The following is a 13,827-nucleotide window of genomic DNA, read 5'->3' on the forward strand; positions in this document are numbered from 1 at the left end:
ATGCTGCATTTGCTGCTTTTTTATTTGGGTGTCTCTGTTTCATTTCAGAGCATTCCCCAGAAGCAAGACAGTTTTTTGTTGTCCATTCATGTTTAAGAGAGAGATGTTAAAAAATCAATCTGTGTCCCTAAGAAGGTGGGAGGGGTTGTCAACCCACCGCTTCCCATTAGAGGATTTATCTGGACAGCTTGATGCTCTCCAATTTCACCATCTGTAGGTCCTTTTTCTTTGATTGATTAGATGCCCTGAGATGTCTCTTTCAAACTCTTGCCTGGAGCTCTAACTGCCAGGGGTCTGGGAGTCAAATAAGGAAGACTAGTGGTGGAGGAGGAATGTCTTGGCATTCAAGATTGTTAGTTGTGTGCATGTGTGTACTGTACATAGATAAACTGTCTTGTCAGCTCCATGGACCTCTCCACAAAAAATTAATGAGGGAGCATTTAAAATATACCAATCTTGGGAATTCCTTGGAGGTCCAGTGGTTAAGATGCCTCACTTCCACTGCAGGTTCAATCCCTGGTCAGGGAACTAAGATCCCACATGCAGCATGGCGCAGCCAAATATATATATATATATATATATATATATATATATATCTTAAGACATGCTCCTCTACTGTCTTGGCTCTGAGGATCACAGAGTGAGTTTGTGAGAGCCTGGGCCCCCACTCTGCCTGCTGCAGGACACTCTCAACTCCTGAAGTATTTTTAAAGCAAATTCTTATAACCCCCTGAAAAACTTGTCATGTTGACTTAGGAACTGTCCTTAGAGGCTGATATGGGCCTCTTCATTTAATGATAAAGATGAGAGAATTCCTTGCATTAAAAAATAGATTTGTGGGAATTCCCTGGTGGTCCAGTGGTTAGGACTCAGTGCTTTCACTGCACTGGCCCGAGTTGAATCCCTGGTTCTGGAATTAATAACCCACAGGCCATGCGGCAAGGCCATAAATAAATAAATAAATAGATTTGTGATAAATCCAGGCACTCTACTTAACACTGTTCTTCCATTTTCCTTCACCTCATAAACACCCTCCAGCCCTGCATAGAGTAAGAGTGCTTCATGCATGCATGCATCCATTGATTTCATTCACTAAATATTTATTGAAAGTTCTCTATGTGCCAGGCACTTTTCTAAGAACTGGATATACAATGGTGAACAACAACAACATATCCTACTCTCATCCTGGCTGACATGGGTAAGACAGAAAATTATAAAGAACAGCAGTAGGGGCTTTTCTGGAGGTGCAATGGTTAAGAATCCGCCTACCGGGCTTCCCTGGTGGTGCAGTGGTTGAGAGTCCGCCTGCCGATGCAGGGGACGCGGGTTCGTGCCCCAGTCCGGGAAGATCCCACATGCCGCGGAGCGGAGCCTGTGCTCCGCAACGGGAGAGGCCACAACAGTGAGAGGCCCGTGTACCGCAAAAAAAAAAAAAAAAAAAAAAAAAGAATCCGCCTACCAATGCAGGGGACACAGGTTCAAGCCCTCATCCAGGAAGATCCCATATGCCGCAGACCAACTAAGCCCGTACGCCACAACTACTGAGCCCACATGCCACAACTACTGAAGCTTGCATTCCTAGAGCCCGTGTTCCACAACAAGAGAAACCACCACCATGGACATATATACACCACCAAATGTAAAATAGATAGCTAGTGGGAAGCAGCTGCATAGCACAGGAAGATCAGCTTGGAGCTTTTTTTTTTTTTTTTATCTTTATTGGAGTATAATTGCTTAACAATGGTGTGTTAGTTTCTGCTTTATAACAAAGTGAATCAGTTATACATATACATATGTTCCCATATCCCCTCCCTCTTGCGTCTCCCTGCCACCCTCCCTATCAGCTCGGAGCTTTATGACCACCTAGAGGGGTGGGATAGGGAGGGTGGGAAGGAGACGCAAGAGGGAGGAGATATGGGGATATATATGTATATGTATAGCTGATTCACTTTGTTATAAAGCAGAAACTAACACACCATTATAAAGCAATTATACTCTAGTAAAGATGTTAAGAAAGTAATAATAATAAAATAAATAAATAAAATACCATTTAAAAAAAAGAAGAGAGAAAGATACCAGAGTGGTAGACTCAGTAGGACTTGATGACTGATTGGATGTGGGTCTTGGAGGAGAGGGGATAGTCTAACATTACTCTAGGATTTTGGTTTGGCTATATATCAGTTAGGATTAGGTTTGGCTGTGAGTAATAAAGACAAAAATAGCAAAGTCTAGAGAAAATTGATGCTTAATTTCTTTTTTTGTTTTTTTTTGTTTTGGTGTTTTTTAAAATTTATTTATTCTATTCCTTTTAATTTTGGCTGCACTGGGTCTTCATTGCTGTGCACGGACTTTTCTCTAGTTGAGGTGAGCGGGGGCTACTCTTTGTTGCAGTGTGCGGGCTTCTCATTGTGGTGGCTTCTCTTTGTTGTGGAGCATGGGCTCTAGGCACGCGGGCTTCAGTAGTTGTGGCGCGCGGGCTTCAGTAGTTGTGGCTCACGGGTTCTAGAGCGCAGGCTTTGTAGTTGTGGCGTGAGGGCTTAGTTGCTCCATGGCATGTGGGATCTTCCTGGACTAGGGCTTGAACCCGTGTCCCCTGCATTGGCAGGCGGATTCTTAACCACTGCGCCACCAGGGAAGCCCGATGCTTAATTTCTTGTGTGTAAGTCCAGAAGTCATCAATGTAGGATTAGAACAGCTCAGCTCCTTGAAGCCCTCAGAGATCCAGGCTCCTTCCTGCACGAAATTCAGTATTTCTAAGGTGTAACCTCAGTCTTGTGGTCCAAGATGGCAGCTCAAGTGCCAGTCATCACAATCACATTCCAGGTAGCAGGATGGAGGAAGGAACAAAGAAAATAAGGGCAAAGGAAAGATGCTAGCAATATTTTAAAGGTTTCCAAAAGCTGCCACATAACACATCAATTTGCATTTTCCTTTGGCCAAAACTTAGCTACAGAGAGATTAGGAAAGTAGCCTTTATTCTGAATGGTCATTAGTCCAGCTAGAAATATGGGGTTGTAGTACTATGGAAGGAGGGGAGAATAGATAATGGGAGACAACAGCAGCTCTGCCCCAGGTGACACTGTATGATGCTATCACTGAACCACATAGAGAGTAAAGAAGGAAGAAGTGGAAACTAAGAGAAAGAACTTGGTTTGTGTCATGTTGAGTTTCAGGGGTTTGGAGGCTACAAAAATGGAGCTGTCCAATGGTTGTTGAAAAAGTGGGACTGAAGAGCAGGAGCAAGGAATATCCTAGAGGTGAATACTTGGAAATCACTGTGATTTAAGAGTAAAGGTGAGTTCATTCAAATAGAATCTAGAGAATGTCAAAAGAAAAAGATTAAGAAGGCCCTTGGCAGTGTCAATATTTACAGGAAACAGAGGAAAAAAGGAGTCAGCAAAGGCACATAGAGAGAGGACCATAAGAAAGTGGTATCTCCGTAGCCACAGGAAGAGCGAGTTTCAAAAGTGTGAAAATAGCAGTGTGAAATCTTGGAAAGGACGGTCAGTTGGAGAAGGAACCATACAAATTAGTAATTAGGAAGTCATCATAAAGACGGACAAGATGATTTCAGAGGTGTGAAGGGAGAAGCTAGACTGAAGAGAGTTAAGAGGTAGATTTTTTAAAAATAAGTGTAACAACTATAGACATCTTTTAAAGATGAAAAGTTTAACAAAACAGAAACACAGGGTGATAAAAGAAATTTTATGTGGTCATATGTAGAAGATGATTTTATTTAACCTGAATTTCCTTTTGAATCAAGTAAAGGTGAATCAAGGGGAAAGAGAGGCAAATGGCCATTCTGTACCCACAGGTCTACAGCTACGGCAAACTAGTCCCCATGTTTACCCACAGGCACTGAACGCTGGGGTGATATTCAAAGAGCTCATTTTGGTCTTTAATTTCATTTTATACTTCTTCTCTCTAATCATATCTCCCTCTACATCACCAACTCCCACTCCCTCAGTGGTCTCCCCCACATTCACATCCTGTCCTTCTCTCTCTCCTCGCCTCTCCTCTCCAGGGCTAGATATCGAGTTCAGTCACTCACAGAGGACACTATTTTGTTTTTTTTTTTAAATAAAAAAATCTATTTCCCCAGGATAACACTCAGAAAAAATTATAACAGCTGTAATCATAATTGGACTCTTAGTGTTAAAAGAAGAGAGGCTGACTTAGCCACCATAAGGAATTAGAAAACTCACCAGGACATGGGACTTTCAGAGTCAAAACCAGGGAAGTCCAGGAAAACCTGGACAAGTTGGTCACCCCCAATGGCAAGCTGTCACGATCTGAGGTCACGGGAGGAAGTTGTTACTCTCCATTTCTCTCTCATGGCGATTCTGCCTCTTCAGAAGAGTCTTCGCTGTTCTCTTCTTGCTAGGAATAAACCAGTCTTCCATGACCCACATCCTAGGAGGAGCTAATCTGAATGACTTAGCTAATGACCTTTGCCCAACCTCTCTCCACCCCCAACACATACACACACAGGGTTCCCAGCCAGCCTAGGAGTGGGCTGCCCTTGGGTCAGGTGACAACCCCATCCAATCTGCGAGCATCTCTTTATAAAGCTAGTTGGCTAATTTCCTAAGCCCTTAACTTCCTTTTGTAAGACAGTTTCAGAGCAAAATGGAGCTGGGTGTGGTAGGTACCACGTCATAGATATTGTTTGCTAACCTAGGACAGTGTATTAGTCTGCTAGGGCTGCCATAACCACCTTCTGGCTTTTTCCTGTGTGCTCACATTCCTGGTATTTCTCTCTCTCTCTCTTATACTAAGGACACCAATCATATTGGATTAGGGTCACAATCGCATTTACCTTTATTACCTGTTTTAAGGCCCTATGTCCAAATACAGTCACATTAGGGGATAGAGCTTCAAATTATGAATCTGAGGAGGACATAATTCAGTCCATAACAGTCAACATTAATCCCTTTTTGGGGGAAGAGCTGCTCCCTCACTCTCACCCTGTGGTTCTGGCAGGGTCTGTCTATCACAGGTCTGCCCCACCTGCCCTGGCCATAAGAGTGGGCATGTGACCAAGGCAGGGCCTATGATAGTACTCCATTGCTCTGACTCTAGTAATTAGTCCACAGATGAACAGCTAAGTCAAGTTCAGCCATTAGAGTTCCCCTCTCCAGGTTTTAGCTTTTTAAAAACAGGATCTTCCCTTTTATTTTATACAACTGGAAGGATATGAATCTGGAACAGCCATATTTTTACCACATGTTTTTACTACATGTTGAAAGCCTGTATGTCGGAGGAGAGAATTAAACTGATGTAGAAAGGAAATGGAGAAAACAATGTGGGAAGGAGAGGGTACACAATGTTACCTAGCCCCTGATTCTAGACCTGTTGCTGCAGGAGCTAATCTGACTCCTGGTTTACACAGTTCTTTCTCTCTGAGAGCTACCCTGGGTCTTTCCAATAATTTCCCCTTTTTGATTAGGCTAAGTTCAGGAGTGATTTCTCTGACTTAACTGAATATACATGAGGGTTAACATGGTCCCCCAATTCCCACCAACCACTGCAAGGTATACTCAGGTGGGAATAAATATAATAAACATGTAGGTCTGGGCAGCTAGGCATCCAAAACAAATACAGGTGGCTTCACTGTGGTCACGGAACTCCAGGCAAATGAGCACACAGTACCCAGCAACTGTTTTGGAGGAATGAAGGCAACACCCTCTGGAGGTCAAAGGTTCAGCTGTTCAGGAAGATAGAGAAGTTTGGGATACAGAAGTTTGAAAAGATACAGAAGTATACAAAGATACAGACAGACGTTTGGGAAGAATGGTGAACATGGAGAAAAAAAGACCAATATAGAGTTCTACTTGAGTTAAGAAAATTAAAGTGAATTGCTTAAGAACAACTGAATGAATTGCCTTACCACATAAAATAAATCACTGGGGCTTTAGGAATTGCTTTGGGGAAATACAGATGGTCAAGATGACTCAATGTTACTGACTGTAATACCAAACTGTTTGGCAATGGTAATTGCCATCAAACATTAACAGTTGATGTCACTTAAGTATTTCTGGACACCTATTAGGGACTCAGAGAGAAGAACACAAAAGAAACAGGAGGCTCTGACCTCAAATGTTGAAGTGTTATATAGAAGACAAGGCTTGACGCACCTGAAACACAAGAGTTTAAGAGAACATAAAGGCTAGAATATATGTTATTTTACCTCAAGATTTCAGTAACATAGAAGCAACTGAAGGCTTTTGCATCTCTACTTATGACTTTAGAGGATTCCGTTTCCTAAATTGGACGAGGCTAAAAGGGAAAATATAAAACCCTGAGTATTACCAACAGCACTTTTTTGCCCAATGAAACTCAATATATCCAAACCAGAAACATAGAGAATAAAATTAATTTTGGCCAATTGGTAAGCACTAGAGGGCTTTAAACATCATCTGTATCCCCCCAGGCACTCTAACATGAAGTTGAATACAAAGAGAATGTCCCAGAATGTTGAATTACCTTTTACCCACACAGTATGGACTTGAGATCACGTGGATAAAAATGACAGCAAACAGAACAAGGGGAGAATAAAATATTAAAATATTACAATTTTGTGCTTTATTAAAAAATGTTAGAAGAGAGATGTTTGCTTTAAATTTCATAAATAGTACTTCCTTAAGCTTTTAATTGTTCATATAATACTTGGAATCTAAAGGTGAAAATAAAATTAGGATAACATAAATAATTCGTTAACAAAGTAAACACAACCACAATTGAATGCCTGAATGAACAGAAGTTACATTAAATGATTCCAGGGGCTATTTTTATTATTCACATGTCTTTAGAGAAGGAGGAAACTGTTTAATCATGCAATTGCTCAGATTTTCCTGCAATGCAAATTTCAATTCTCTGCATCTTTATACAATTGCAATTTTTTAAAAGATAGAGCTTTATCAGAAAAAAAAAAAAGCAGTCCTAATACAATCCAGAAATATTTTCTAGGTCAAAGCTTACTTTCACATACATGGAGTGAAAAAACTTAACTTAATTGAAATGCATCAAAGCATGCTCATTATTTTATATACCCATGCACATTTTGGATGTTTCATATTACTTTTCCTGGGCATCCAGGTGGGTTCTAAGGAAAACTCTAATGAATTACATTTCATCTACACAGCTAAAAGAAGGAGAATTGCACTCTCCTAACTTGGTGGTGGTTTTTTACTCAAACTTGAGATTAAAGAGGTTTAAGTTCTTGCAATCACAGCTCTTTAGACCACATCAATGAGTCTTCACAGACTTACCTTCTCTAGAAATTGTACAACTGAAGAGATGAGAGAACAATGATATCCTCTTTAATTAGAGCTTTTGTGGATCCATTCTGTGGATATTACACACACCCTTCAACTTGATTCTGACACATTTAAGGCAACTGAGGAAAAAAAGGTGAATGGATCCCCTAACAACTTTAGCTATGCCTCTCATTAATTACTATTTTCAAGGGGCCATAGAACTTCCTGTGGTTAATGGTTAACACCATCTGGTGGCCTGCAGGACAAGTGGCAAACGTAGACTATTAGGGCTCAAGGAGTCTTGAGAGGCCACTTACATCCATCTCTCTGCCTTTAGGCAGAAGTGGGGAAATATGAGATGCTATCAAATTTTTGAAGACTTTCAAGAAAGTAGATTCTAAGACATAAAAACAGTAACTCCAAAAAAACTTCAGTGTCTAGCAACCCGCATCATCAACTCTCATTGTCATTGTCAAGATATTTTAAATCTGTGAGCCTGGAAAATAGATGCATGACACAACAACTAATCTCTGGATGTCAACACGCTTGTCAATTGTGTGACTCCCCAGAAAATATACACAACTCATATCTGCACTGTAAAAAAAGAAGTGCTCAAAGCCCTCATCATTTCTAAAGGGGTTCTAAGCCAGAATGACTTCCATTCTCTTGAGAATAAAATATTGATTTCAGGAGAGTGAAACCACCTGTCTATTTCTATTTACCAGGAGTAGTCAAGATTTGAGATTTTCAAATTTTATTGTTCTCTTTGTTTCTTCTCTTTGAAATTTGTTTTTACATTGGAAACATCAATGTGAACACGTGCTTTAAGGACTTGAAAAGAAACACACCCTTTAAATGCTAAGTGTGTCTATAATTATTTAGCACCTGCTCAAATAAAGGCAATAATTGCTCCAAACAAAGAGTGTTGCTTATTTTTGTTAATCATAGGATCCTGGAGAAGAAGGTGGGATTTTGGAGGGGAGAGGAAATAAAGCCCTGAGAGTATGACAAGGAGAAACTAGGTTAAACTATGGTAGTTGCAAATCAAAAATATCACAAGCCAATGACTGTATTCTTTGTTTTTCTTTGATCACATCAAATCTCAATTCATATCACAAATTATATCACGCTGTGGAGTTCGTTGCTCTATCAATCCCAGTTCACATCTGAGAGCCCTGGGTGACATCATGTTCTTAACCAGATGTGCCTTGAAGAATAAATTGAGGAAACAGAAGGTAAGATGGTTACAGACCTACAAGTCAGGATATAAAAAGATCTGTGGCTATTCCAAAACAGATGTTTATGGTGAAAAAAAGCTGCCCAAGAATTTCCATGGAAAGAATAGCAGAAAGATAAGAAGTAGAAGGAGAAAGTGGAAACATTTAAGAAGACATACAAAGAAGAATGGAAATAAAAGCAAAGGGAGAAAATGGCAGCATCAATTTGTGTGTGGTGAGATAGAAATGTGACTTCCAGGTAAGATGAATGCACGTGTGTCTATATGTAGGTGCATGTGTGTGCACGCATGTGCAGAGTATGAGGAAAAGAGCTTGGGATATGAAATCTGGATTCAAAACACCTGTATTTTGAACCCAGATTTAGCCTTCTCTGGTGACATGACCATAGGTTCATGTGTTAGTTTGCTAGGGCTACCAAAATAAAGCACCACAGACTGGTGGTGCTAGCTAAACCAACAGAAATTTATTTTCTCACACCTCTGGAGGCTAGAAGTCCAAGATCAAAGCGTTATCAGAGTTGGTTTCTTTCGAGGCCTTGTAGATGACCATTATTCTTCTCCCTGTGTCTTCACATGGTTTTCCCTCTGCACCTGTTTGTGTCCTAATTTCCTTTTATAAGGACACCAGTCATATTGGACTAGAACCTACCCTAATGACTTCATCTTCATTTAATTATCTCATTAAAGGCCTGATCTCCAAATACAGTCACATTGTGAGGTACTGAGGGTTAGGACTTCAATATAACGTTATGTAACCTTTACAAGGTCCTTTTCTTAAAAAAAAAAAAAAAAAGAGGATTATAATAAGAAGTAACTCAAAATGCTGTTGTAATGACTAAATGAAGTAATACATTTTAGAAGTTAAACGTTCAACAGCAGTAAAATGGCTAATTAAAAAATGTTCAAACAACTGAATATTATGCAAAAAAATTAGGAAAAAAATTTTAATCACATAAGAGAATACCTCTTATATTAAGTACTTAAAACGCACAATTCTTCTTAATATGTGTGTGAACATATTTAAATATATTTAGTTTGTAACAAAAAATATTTATTGAAGGACAACACAATAAGATGTTAATGGCTAAGTGTGGGTGGAGAAATTTTTCAGAGATGATCTTTGTTCTTCCTGTATTCATCTATATTTTCTAAGTCATCTACAATGTGCATGCATTTGTTTTATTTTATTTTGTATCAGGATGATACTCATCTTTAATTTCTTTTTAAATTTTTTTTGCGGTATGCAGGTCTCTCATTGTTGTGGCCTCTCTGGTTGCGGAGCACAGGCTCCGGATGCGCAGGCTCAGCGGCCATGGCTCACGGGCCCAGCCGCTCCACGGCATGTGGGATCTTCCCGGACTGGGGCACGAACCCGTGGCCCCTGCATCGGCAGGCGGACTCTCAACTACTGAGCCACCAGGGAAGCCCTCATCTTTAATTTTAAAAGTCAAGTATACTATCAGACTCCAGTCCTCCTCATTCTCAACTCCTGCTACATGAGTGACTGCTTTTGACTCTTTTGCCTGTGTCTTCTGGTAGATATTTATCTCCATGTTTCTAACACAGGTTTAAACTTTTTTTCTTGATATTCACATATTTTTTCTATTGACTGTCTACTCTGGGCAATGAGGAATTAGGCCTCTTACACTTACAACCCCTCATCTTCCAGACATTGTCTATCTCCTAGCATCCTAATCTGGTTTTATTACATTGTTATTAAATATTCAGTGTTCACATTTTATGACAAATAAAAACTCCTTTCTCAGTTCTAAAAATGTGTTGACATCTGTTAGCAATTGTCTTCTCCTCTCCCCAAAACCAGCTTTTTAAATGGAAAAGGAAAAAATTGTATTTTAATTACAACCAGTCTTGAAAAAATAAACATGAGGATGATTTATCATATAATTTACTGACATACGTAAATATATACATATGATAGCGTTAATATACACATCTATGCTTAAGTCTTGGCTTTGCCACTTACTAGCTGTATGGCTTTGGAAAAGATACTTAACTTTTCTGATGCTCAGTTTTTCTCATTGGATAAATAATAATAATACTGCCTGTCTTGCATGGTTGTAGTTTGAAATGAAAATTATGTGTATAAAATGACAATAATTATTTAGAATGTACTAATGGCTCAAACCAGGAAATCAGTATATATCAATAGTTGATTTTATTAACATAAATATCAGTTATAATTTTAAGTTACTTTGTATAAATATATGATATAAAAATCTGAGACTACCATGTTTCAAGTCAAACAGTGCAAAAGGAGATCAGGAAACTACTATGAAATTTTTTTGGCCTATTTCCTGGTGGAGATATGACTTAATTAGAGTGAAACTGGTCATTTTATTTCAAAGTGTAGGTAATTTGGAGGTATAAATAGCTAGCACTTCCCCTAGTATAGTCCAGATGGTCTTATCAGATCTTATCAAGTTTCTTGTACATTAAGAAACTGAGTTTAATGAGCCAACAACACCCTAAAGCAGGCTTGCAATAAACTCAACAAACGTACTGGCAGCCCTCCAAGTGTGTGAAAAACAGTCTCCTCCCCTCTTGTGACAAAGAAGGGGATCTTGACTCCAGAGCATTGCTTACCTTTGGCAGACAGGTGAGTGGTCCTTGGAAGGGCTGTTGTAAAAATGTTTTTGAAACCAAATACCTTAAAGCAGCTGAGAGACTTGGGCATTATTTTTTTTTCATTTGGGGACAAATGATCCAAAGAAGAGTCTTCCCTCCCTTAAACCACTGGCTTGAGAAAGGAAATGAAGAATAGACATCGGTGGGGAGATGGGAAGAAAGAGTTGGCAGAGGGCAGAGGAGGGCTTTTGTGAGGAAGGAAGGAAAGAAGGAAAGGAGGGAGGAAGGGAGGGAGGGAGGGAGGGAGGGAGGAAGCGTGGGTAGGGAAATAATGTCATCTCTTGATTCTCAGTGTCTGATCCATCTCCCTCAAGGATGTCTCATCCCTCCCACCGACCAGAGCAAGCAAGGAGGCCCTTCCATCCTCCCAGTTCCATTAGAGGTCCGAAATAAATCAATTATATTCAATAGGAAATTATTCCTTTAACCCTAACATAACTAATTCTGTCTATTCTACTAGACTCTGCACTCCTTAAGGCATAGAACATAGCTAATTGTCTTCGAATCAACAATACTTACACTCTCTGGCACATAGTAGGTACTAAATAAACAAACATTTTCCTATTAAAACATTTTAGGGCCCATATGCTCTATTTATTCCCATGAAGTCCATTGTTTATCCTGGGCTGGAAAAAAATTTAGCTTATATGTTAATAATAAAATTTTCTATTTGGTTCTACATAATAAAAAGATGAGTTAAAAGCCCATTTTCTATAAAAAAACTTGGGTCTTCCACTGATGAATGGGTGTCTGCTGGTGGATAGAGAGATGTCCTTAGCTGAGATTGACTTTTTGAAGTGGTGATGGCAATTCCTACCCTCAGAGAGGCAGGTGAGTTCAGGAATATGATTACTGTGGAATATCATTCAGGAAGTCATTGAACTCTTATTCTAAATAGTGAAAACATTAAATAAAGGAAAGATCAAGGTACCTCATTGAATTTCAGAGTTTTGAAGATATATAAAACAAATAACTATAAAGCTAAATTTACTTTGGCTTGTTACTCCTTTAAGGAGAGGAGAAACTGAAAGTATTTTTATTTTTTATTTTTTTTATTATTTTTTTTGAAAGTATTTTTAAAATAGTAAATATTGAGTTAGGTTTGGAAAAGAATTATTAGAATTGTAATAAAGTTCCCCATTTTGACTTTTTCCTATTTGGATATTGGTCAACGAAGTAGAGTTCATAACAAAAATCTAAGCAGGAATTAATCTGCACCTGCCTCTAACTCCAGAACTATAGAGGTTTTATTTGCATGACTGCCTCTAGGGAATTAAGAATAGATGTTAAAGAGAACTTTTAAGACCAGGATGGGAGAATAAGTTTGCCCAACACCTGTGGGTAGGATAAGGATGTCCCAGGTTGGGGAATAGTGAAATCACCCTAAGGTAGGAGAGAATCAAATGATGTGAGTTTTGGGGGATACTCAGTGAGGTCAGGATGAGTCATGTGGTGCCTTCATTCATCTTCTGGTATAGTCTTGGGTAAGTTACTCTAAGTCCTCAAAGGAGTGCTGTCACATTGAAGGTTCAGACTACATATAAGATACTAGACAAAGATCTCAGGTTACTGAGAAGCAGTGTCATCCAAGGTTGGGCTGAGAATGCTTAGTCCATGAGTTGAGTCATAACCATCCTCCATCTTCAGAGGTCCTTGTGGAGATTAGAGTCAAACATCAAACACAAAGCAGCAGCAGATGGGGACAAAGACACAAACAGAGGTAGTTGTAGAAGCAACATCCACTGAACGATGCCACCAAGCACCAAGACTGCAGGAAAAATTTAATGACTACCAGGGAGAGTGAGAATCCATCCCATAAGGGGAAGGAGAGAAGATAATGAGGAATCAATGCCTTAATAACTTTACTAGGTGGGTACTTAGATGCAAAGGTTAAGGAAACAATAGTCTCATTAGCTGTCTACAATGCTAAAGTAACCAAGAAAAACAAGAGTTACGTCTATTTACTTAATCACATATGTTAAGTTTCTCAACAAATTATGTGCCAAGCACTGTGCTATGTGCTGTGTATAAAACACTTAGAAAAACAGACAAGGTTCCTGCCCTCCTTGAGCTTACAGTCTTGGGCTTAAATATCCCTTATTAACAGTGCTGCTGGTTTTATTGCGGTAGACAACCCAAGTTCTTCTGCAGTTTTAAGATTCACCCGTTATGAAAAAGGTAAAGAGAAGTTAACGTAATGGCCAAAAAGAGACCTATATGGTGATTTTACCACCAACCTAAAGATACATTTGCTTTAAAACTAGAGTAACCTGAATTAGAAGAAAACATATTCCTACTAAATGTAATACTATATCAGTTCTAAAAAGGAACTGGTTTAAGTAGTAATGTCCTTGTGTAGACTGAAAATGGAAATTCACTAAAACTCCAATCCTAATTGCACTTGGAAAATATTTGCAGCCTCCTAGAGTTGGAATGTCATGACCGAGTATGAGAGAAAATCCAGTCTCTTGCTTCTCTTGCTCCTCTGTTTATTTATTCACTCATGTAGCAAATATTGATTGAGTACCTGCTACATGCCAGGCACAGCTGTAAGCACTTGAGATGCAGCGATGAACAAGACACACAAATCCCTCACTCTCATGACATTTAAATTCTAGTAGGTAGGAAAGACAAGAGAAAATAAGAAAAAGTAAATAAATAAATTTCCAGTAGTGTTAAGTGCAA

This window comes from Mesoplodon bidens, assembly GCF_964165515.1.
Source record: "Mesoplodon bidens genome assembly, chromosome: 12".
NCBI lineage: Eukaryota > Metazoa > Chordata > Mammalia > Artiodactyla > Ziphiidae > Mesoplodon > Mesoplodon bidens.